Source organism: Labeo rohita, unplaced genomic scaffold (genome assembly GCF_022985175.1).
Source record: "Labeo rohita strain BAU-BD-2019 unplaced genomic scaffold, IGBB_LRoh.1.0 scaffold_70, whole genome shotgun sequence".
Classification (NCBI taxonomy): Eukaryota; Metazoa; Chordata; class Actinopteri; order Cypriniformes; family Cyprinidae; genus Labeo; species Labeo rohita.
The window spans coordinates 470864-480907 of record NW_026129634.1 but is presented as its reverse complement, the minus strand read 5'-3'; the positions used below and the strand labels follow the sequence as shown (position 1 = coordinate 480907).

At 36.0% G+C, this 10044-nt stretch overlaps 1 protein-coding gene across 1 annotated transcript in view; it reads left to right on the top strand.

Annotated features, from left to right (window-relative positions):
• The window catches only part of LOC127161636 (protein NLRC3), a 63180-nt gene extending 54011 nt beyond the window's left edge, over nt 1–9169 (top strand). Inside the window, exon 6 of the mRNA XM_051104363.1 lies at nt 9030–9169. The gene's annotated coding sequence lies outside the window, so the exon portion shown is untranslated. The remainder of the gene's footprint in view (nt 1–9029) is intronic.
• The last annotated feature ends 875 nt before the right edge of the window (nt 9170–10044 follow it).

The window sequence follows — 10044 nt, the reverse complement described above, 5'->3', positions numbered from 1 at the left end:
GTCTGATTGGTTGTCTGAGTTAAATGAGCCCTCCCCCAAGTCTCTATGACACTGTAAACCAGAGTTATGTTCAATGCAAAATTCCTATGTAAATTACCATAGTAGGAAAAACACATGCTTTTCATGGGCCGTCCCTCCCCATAGTATGTCAATGGGGCCACTTTGGGGGGCTCTTGCGCCCCAGGGGTACAACTTATACCCCATTGTGGGGTATGTTCTCGCACAGCCTGCCAGCCTCTCCAGATATGGTGAATCGCATGTTTCTACGAAATTCTCGCTCGGCGCTACGACCCCTCAAAGTTGGCCGTAATGCATTGTCTATGGGATTTTTCGGCTGATTTTTTGCCCCGTGTGCGATCATCGTACCCCCGATCGCTTATAAAAGTCATAGCACACCATTCCCGAATAGGCCGCACGATTTGACGCCCGTTTCATGGGTCTGTGACAAAAACTGCGGGACTAGTTACGCGCCGAAATTTGTACGGAAGAAAAATAAGAAGAATAATAAGTATGTGAGATAGTAATAGTGATGCTTTGCCTTTGGCAAGCACCACTAATTATTCAGTTAAAATCAGTTCAATGTTGATTCAGTTTCCTTCTGTAAATATGTAAAGTCCATCAATTTAAGAGTGAGTTTAATTAATTTATGAAGCAACTGTGGAGAAAACAGTGATGTCATCATCAGCTCAGCTCAGTTCCTATCCAATAATTCCAATTTTAGTATTTTCAAAGTTTTAATTGTCTTTCTTTGCTATCTACAAATAATTTTCCTAATTATAATTGTTCATTATGAAATGCTCTTTAATAGGGGTGGGAATCACAGGGTACCTCACGATACGATAATATCACGATACAGTGATTGTTGAGATAATCGATATATTGCTAGACAATCCTATTATGATACATCAGGATATCTAACTATGAAAACAAAATGCCTGTGAAAAGATTAAGTGCAAGTTTTCTCTCTTTATTTAAGTCCAAGCTGTTAGAAAACAGAACAAATGTAATCAAATTTAATGTAAATTAGTCATTATATTCTTGGACTTATTAAAAGTTTACACTGTGTGTAAACCAACACATTTAACTGCTTATCAATCTATTGTACTAAATTACTTATTTGTCTGTAAATTGAGTGGTAAATGTACATGCATGAATGTAAGTTAATTTCTCTTACTTTACCCTTCATATTGTCATAATGTTACTGCTGAATTTCTGATTGTTGCCATCAGTCCATATTGTAGTTCAGTTTGCAGAATGTGGAGAAGTGATGTGCGTGTAATTCAGGTGCGTATGCTTAGTGGCAATTTATTGCATCATGCTTCTAATTAACGCATAGATGTTAGGCTACTTAGGTGAATGTTTAAGTTTGTATATATATATATATATATATATATATATATATATATATATGTATATGGTACATGCTTTCTTAATATTTTCTCTTCTCTCATCATAAAAACAGTGCATTCCATAAATGCATTAGTGCAAATTTATGTTTCTGCTGATCGGTAGCCAGTGCTCACACACTGCAAAACACACACTTTTATAGATCTGATCTGATAGAGAAGGGAGAGTTTACATAAAACTGGACGTGCTGGCGCTGCTCTCTCGCTCTCACTCATTTAGTGAGGGAAATCCACCTGGTATCTGAGCTGAGAGGTTAGGCTACTCATGGACTAAATATGCACTTTGCAATAATAACTTGATCTGTGCTGTCCATGCTGGTAGCTTTTCATGCTTTATAGCATCTTCATGCAGGTATGTATTTAGATATTTTGTATGTTTAAAAAATATCGATAATGTCTCGTGGCCGGAAATATCACGATAAATTGGTACATTGATTTATTGAAAAAATTTAGAAAAAAAAAAAAAGAGTGGAGTGGAGTTACATACATATGTTGGACAGATAAAACTAACTATTTTTGTCAGGACCACTATCATCAATCATCAAAAAGGGCAATTAGGGCTGTGACAGTGGCAGATTTGGTAATGGAACAACTACTGTCAGAGTGTTGTTAAAATGATATATAAATTTTATATATATATATATATATATATATATATATATATATATATATATATATATATATATATATAATATTTATGTATATAAACACACAATATTAATGAGGCTCAAACATTATTAATAAATGTGCATGTTTATTTTAGCACTTCTGTCAGTGAACAACAGTGTTGGGGGTAATGTATTACAAGTAACGCAAGTTACCTAGTCAGAATACTTTTTTTCAAGTAACTAGTAAAGTAAGGCAAGGCAAGTTTATTTATATAGCACATTTTCTACACAAAGTTAATTCAAAGTGCTTTACATAAAAGGAAGTAGAACAGTCATAAAAACAATAATAAAACAATAATTCACAAAAAAAAAGGCAGTAGAATAATCATAAAAACAATCACAACAATAAAACAAAAAAATTAAAAACTTACATTTATTTAAAATTTGATTTTGATTTAAATAAATTTAAAATGGAAAAGGATTATACGTAGTGCAATCAGTTCGGACGAAGCACAGCGCTCATTCAGTAAATGGACAACTAAACAGGTGAGTTTTGAGTCTAGATTTAAATGTAGCTAATGTTTTAGCACATTTGATCTCTTCTGGAAGCTGATTCCAACTGCGGGCAGCATAATAGCTAAAAGCGGATTTCCCTTGTTTTGTGTGAACCCTTGGTATTTCTAACTGACTCGATCCTAATGATCTGAGTGGTCTGTTAGGTTTATATTCAGTGAGCATATCTGCAATGTATTTAGGTCCTAGGCCATTGAGTGATTTATAAATGAGTAAAAGTAACACATTACTTTTTCATTTACAAGAAAATATCAGAGTTACTTCTTCAAAAAAGTGATGCCAGTTACTTTTTGTTTCCTTTATGTATTTAATCCCATATTATGAACGAATGTCTTTGCTGCTGACCTTTGTTGATCCAGTTCAGCCATACTAAGCAGCAAGTTTTTGTCCAGAACAGAACTTCTGATTAACTAACATTTGTGCTTCATTTTTCTCATTGCTGAAGAGTGTTGAACTTCCTTCTCCTACAGCTCTACTGTATAGACGTGAATTTACTTTTCCTTCAGGCTTAGGCTTATTTATTTAACTTTTTGGTGTGAAATGGCTTTTACATTGGCTAAAAAGTCTAATCTATATTAAAGTACCATTACATTCCAAAACATGTAGTGTAAGTAAAGTAAAAATTTCAAAAAACTACTTGTGATTAGTGATTTACTGAGAGTGATTCGTGAGCTGTGGATTCTACCCCCTTATAATAAGGAAAGGAAGGAAAGGACATGACGTGTGGCCAAGTATGGTGACCCATACTTGGAATTTGTGCTCTGCATTTAACCCATCCAAGTGCGCACACACAGTAGTGAGTAGTGAACAAACACGCATACACACACCGTGAACACACACCCGGAGCAATGGGCAGCCATAGTGCTATCGCTGCGGCACCCGGGGATCAGTTGGAGGATCGGTGCCTTACTCAAGGGACTCACCTTAGTCATGGTATTGAGGGTGGAGAGAGCCTCCTCCCACCCTCAATCTCTGCCGGACCTGGTACTCGAACCCCAGTATGTAATTATGTACATACTGTAATTCACATTATCTTGTTTGTCAGAAAGAATTAAGAATATCTATCATCCAGCAGTTTTAAAATACATCAAAACAACACAGACAGTCTATTAAAGTGATGAAAAGATAATAATCACCATTTAAATTACATAGTGTTAGCTCGCTGTCTCCATGCCTAGACAGTTAAGATCCAGCCCCGGATGCCAGATCCCATCAGAAAATATCAGTTTGTCCAGTATCAGAACAACTCGTCAGCAGAGAGGTCTAATACCCAAACCCTGTTAACAGGAGGTCTTGTCTGGTACCCAAAAATACCCAAAACACTATTAACACTCTTCTATCAGCCAAGAAGTTGACTAAGGAAAAAGCCAATGAAAGTGAAGAGCAGAAGCAGGAGACGAAGTAATGATGGTAAAAAGGAGCAGAGTTTATTGAATAGTCTTAGTTGCGTATGTCTCAATGCTCAGACTTCGTCTGAAGAACACAAATCCAACAAGTATTGTTATACCAAACTGATTCACAACAACATCCCATAAACCTTGAGTTTCTATAATTCCCTTGTATATCTTATTCATGAAGACAAATAGCCCTTGATGCTACACAGTCATAAGACTAAACAACAATGGAAAAATATATATATAAAAAAACAATTATAATATAATATAAATGACTAATCAATTAATGAATCAATAAAATGAATATATAAATGAATATAAATGATTATTATAAATGAGTATATGATTAAATGGAATAATAAGATGATGAAATGATTAATGATTATAAATGAATAAATGAATGAAGAATAAATGAAGAATATATAAAAAGAAAGCAAAACACAACACAAATGTATGGTTCTCTGAGGCAAACACAGACACAGTTTGCATTTGAGGATTGTCCGATCCTTCAATAGTTTGGAAAAAAAAAAAAGATTTAAAATCAAGTGTACGGCCACTGAGAGAGCATGCTGTGTTTGCATATAACATATTATAATGTTTAGAACAATGCAAAGAATACAAACACCATTAGAAACTCATACCAGAGTTTAACATCACAAATGATGATATGGGTTAACATGAGTTTTAAAAGAGCCAATTTCTTTTTTCTGTTTTGCTATAAAGAAATGATAATCATTAAACATGATAATTTGCCTTGAAGCTGCTGACTTCTCCAAGTGTTGCCAGTTTGGAGTTCAAGTATCGTACCAGAAGCTAAAATGATCATATTTGATTCGTAAGATTTGATTTGATCGTAAGATTCAAAGTACAGAATATATCTATTTATCTAGACCAACAATTTTCTGACATGACCTGCAAATTACCACAACAGTTAAATATCTAAGTGGTAAAAGTAAGTGGGAAAGTGTAAGTGTCCAAACTCCACCTCTGAGTCTGTGTCATTAAAAGCCTGCGTGTTGCCAGATGTTAAGGGGTCTTTTTGCAGTACAGATTTGATGGCATCATGGACCGCAAAATAGTGCTCGTTGACTAAAAATCAGGGCACGGTAGACGTAGGATCCACTGCTAGATCAATGAGTATAGAAGCCCTATGATTACAACAAACATCATTTGAAGTTTCACAAAATTCTGAAATTATCGTGCATTATTCATTATTGATCGTACATCGTACAGAGGTCTAATTTATTATACAAATATGATAATTATCATGCATCTGGCAACACTGCTGCTGCACAACACACACAAGGAAGACATGCGGCAGAGCAGATCGGCGTCTATCCCTCTATCTACTTTAGTAAATGGAAGAGAGAATTTACCACATTATGAACATGGCACTTGCAGGAGTTATTAAGATTGTATGCAATACCCGCAACTTCGCACTAAATTTCAGGCCATGTAGGTAGGCAGACATATATACAGATCATTTAGTAAGCAGAAATCCGAAATTTACCTTAGAGGAAGATGCTGATAACTCGACTAAATTGATGCTTGAAGAATCCCTTTGCAGCAGCCATAATTAAAAGTCAGTCATGATTAAAAAGTTGATTTGATGAGAGTCATGATACAATTACTCTCTCTCTATTCAGTCACGTTGTTGGATAAAAATAAAATAAAATTAAGCATGTAACGACCACAAACAGAGGAAAAATAGTGGAGTAAAAGTACCAGTACATCACTTAAAATGTACACAAGTAAAAGTAAAAAGTACACCATTTTTAAACTACTTAAAGTATGATTACTGCTAAAAACTACTTAATTACTGTAACGCGAGTATTTGTAATTTGTTACTTCACAGCCCTGCATTGCTTTGCTTTATAAAGTTAATTTAGAAATATTTTAGAGCATTTTTTGTTTGTTAAATTCAGGTTTTTGTTTTTTAAAGTAACAACCAAGCGGTCAGCGGCAGACAGATCAGTTGAGCCTTCTCAAATCATCATGACTTAAATTAAAATCTATAGATATAAAAAAACTTCAAGCATATCGCAATGTTAGTTTAAACATTTAACCTAGATAAATGTGTGCTATCAGGTGCATATACAGTTGTTTGTGTGGAGAGTGAAATCTGAAGCACGCTTTGCAGGACATGGAGGCGCCAACGTGATGTGAAAACAACTTAAAACATACACCATTTTTGCTCATAAGGGTAAGAGTAATATATCATATGGAACTGTAAAGGGTCTACCTTAGCTTATGTGTACTCACAGTATCAACAAAATGTGCTTTTGTAAAATAAAGAAAACAAACAGGATGCACTTTCTGATGTCTTGGTGTTGAACAGGAGCGAGCGCTTCACAAAAATTAACCGAAAACCAGCGAATTGCCTCACAGACATGATAAAAACTCATAGTAAGCTTTAAATTATTAGCCTACTTGACTACTTTAAAACTAAATAATTCAAATCGAAAAAACAAACCTCTTTCATTATGTAATCCATAAAGATGCATTTCTCTCTAAAGATGTTCAGTGACCAGATGGCAAGTCAGGAGCATCAGCTTCATCTTTGCGACACTGACTCCGAAAATACTAGTTTATTAATAAAGAATTTGAATATCTCCTTACTATTTCCCCCCAACACATTCATGGTAATTACTTTTGCTGGTGCTTTGCGGCAAGCTTTGTCCTATTGCATCCGCTTAATAGCGGAACTCTTCCAGCTGTCCTGAAGGCACATGTGCTCACTGCTGCTTCTGTTGGCGGGGACACTAAACACCGCCATGCCAGAATAAATGTAGCAGAAACACTTTATGCTTGTTATAGTGTGTGACATTTACGTTGCAACACCTCCTTTCTTATTTTAAACAAAGATGTCACTGAGGGGGTTCAACAGAAAATCGACTGGTACTGAAATTATACTATAAACCACTTCACCAACAAATACTCTTTTGTGTATTTTATTCTCAAGTGCACATATAGATTTATATAGATTTGCCACCATAATAAAAAAGAAAAACAACAAAAATAGATGAGCAGTCTTTGACTTTGTAGTATATATTCAATATTGTAGAAAACGTAACTTAACATGAGTGATGGGAGTTAGCAGATATGAGATGAAGACGAAGATGAGATGAGTCACGAATTGAGATGAGTCACAAGAGCGATGCAATGTTACACTCCAATAATTCAGTACATGCAAGGTGAAGATCCGTAGCGATTGTAGAAATGAAGCAACGCCATGTTGATTAAAGCCATGTGCCGCAGTCTTGCAGCGGCGCAGGTTTTACAGCTTTGTGATCCTTGCTTTATTGGGAATGTGCAGTGCATATCGCTCCATAATGACCACGGAAACACCCAAAAAGTCCTTTCTACAAGACAAAGCAAAATATTACCACAAACCATTAGCCATTGTAATTCTAATGCATCAAATGACAAACAGTAACAGACAGGCGATACTCACATTTGAGCTTAAACAGTTCTCAAACAGGACTTAGCATGGGTATGTGAAGAAGGTAGCAAAGAGTTCAACCGCGAGGTTTCCCTCTACCAAACGAACTGACTTGCTCGTCCATGAATGGGTATAATCACTTAACCATAGCACCCTCAAGTGGCTGCTAGTAGTAATACATTTTGACCCAGATACATCGTAACATTACACAGAGGAAATATACAAATAAAAAAAACAAGTAATGGTTAAGGCTGTTACAACGTCCACTACTGCTTCTGGCAACAGACCTCCGCAGTGGGAATCGACTACCGTCGTGGCACGGTTGGCATTGTGACTGTCACAGCCCTATTGACAATACAGTTTGGCATACAGTTTGGATTGGCAGTGTGGTTCTGTTCTCGACAAAAACCCCCTGCCCATCCATGCAGTCTAACATATAAATAAGAGTATGGGGAGTAGCTATTACCCCCTTAAGGTAAACCGAACAGCTGCTTTCAAACATTCCTGTGCATATTTTTTGTGAGCACTCTGTAAAGAGCATTGTGTTTTCACTAGAGATGCACCGATGTATCGGTGCAACAATCGGCATGATGAGCCGATGATCAGGGCCAATAGTATCCTGTCTATCAAAAGGTGGCAGAAAAACGTGTCAGACTGCAGCTCATACTGTGAGTGAAGAAATTCTGTGCTGAATAAGGCATTAACAGTTAAAAATAATGACATTAAAGCATTAAGCTAATTTAGAAAAACGTTTAAAGCATTTTTTGTTCGTTAAATACAATTTTTATTTTTTTTGTTAAGTAACGGCTAAGCGGCCATCGGAAGACTGATCACAGTGATCACAGTGATTTTATAAAGAAAACAAACATGATGCGCTTTCCGTCTCAACAGGAGTGCTTCACAAAAATGAACCGAAACTCAGCAAATACATACCTCACAGACATGATACATATATCAATAGAAAGCTTTAAATCATTACTTAACGAAATAAAACAAATCGAAAACAAGAACTCTTTTATTTATCTGTAAAGATGCATTTCTCTTTAAAGGTGCTTCCGGATTGGCGAAGTCAGGATTGGCAACCTCATCCTTGCTACACTGACTCAGAAAACACTAGTTTATTAATAAATAATTTGTGGTAATAACTTTTGCCGGTGCTTTTCAATAGGCTAAAGCTTGCCGCTTTAGCCTATTGTGTGAGTTTGAACGTGGAACTTTTCCAGCTGCGCTGAATTGAAATCTAAAATTTTAACTTGCACATTCTCAAAAAATTGTTTCCTTAAGATTATCAAATTATCGGTATCGTCCGATATCATTCAAAATAATCGGCTATCGGTATCAGCAGCGAAATTCAGTATCGGTGCATCTCTAGTTTTTACAACATATTTTTACAGCATTGTGCATTGTATCCAATGTTCAGCACATGATTGCAGTGGTTAAGGTGTTTAATCAGAAATCACTCAGTAATGCTTTTCCTTGAAACCATGGAACTTGCACTTTTAAATGCATAATTCATAATACATATTCATTATTTGTATTTAGCAAATGTATCCATGTAATTATTTATTTCAATTGTAATTATTATGTAATCTTATTTTGCTTGTAGGCTAAATGATTGTGGCTTCACAGACAAAAGCTGTTCAGCTCTGGCTACAGTTCTTGGATCAGATACCAGTCTGAAAGAGCTGAACATGAGCAATAATAATCTGCAGGATTCAGGAGTGATGCTGCTCTGCACGGGACTGGGAAATATCAAGTGTCGTTTGGAGACACTGAGGTAATGACAACAGACAAAATTTGAGCTCAACAAAAACATAAGGTGAAAACTAGAGTTAAATAATGTTTTGCATAGAGATACTTTTATATTTATGCCTGCCGTATTGTTCTTTTTCTGATTTGGTCTGTCATTGACACTGTCCTAATCCCATGTGTGCTATACCGTTTAAAGAATGAATTTGCTTATGTTTAAGGTAGGGTTAACATACATTAGATGGTTCATTTGTGTCTATGATGATGCATATCTGTTTGTATATTTAATTGGATATCAAAGATATAAGATAAGGGGCCCTATCACGCATCTGGGGCAGTGCGGCACCAGGTGCGATGCAAGTGTTTATTGCTAGTTTCAGCCCGGTGTAGTTATCATTTTCACGTCCTGCGCCATGTTGTTTAAATAGCAAATGCATTTGCGCTCATTTCTGCGTCCATTTGTTGCGTGCTGGTCTGAAAACGAGGTGTGTTCAGGTGCATTGTTGGCACGTTGCTATTTTGAGGCACCTGAAATAGACTTTCAGTTGGTCAATGGCGCAGTCTATTGGCGCAGTCAATATTGTTGTTATTTAAAAAGGGCGTTAGTAAAATGCGCCTATAGGCAGGTGCACAATGCACATACCACTCTGCTTATTACACACACAGGGATGCGCAGCAGCACACAAACATGCCAAATATTAAAAATGAAAGGACTGCAATGTAAAAGATTATTATTTTGTACATAAATATAAAAAATGCCTACATGTCATAATGGATAGTCAATTACTATCTTTTGTGAGCTGTTTTTTTTTTCGCTTCCGAAAATGATCATGTCCAGCCGGGAGATGAGAGGATGGAACAGTAACTCTTTT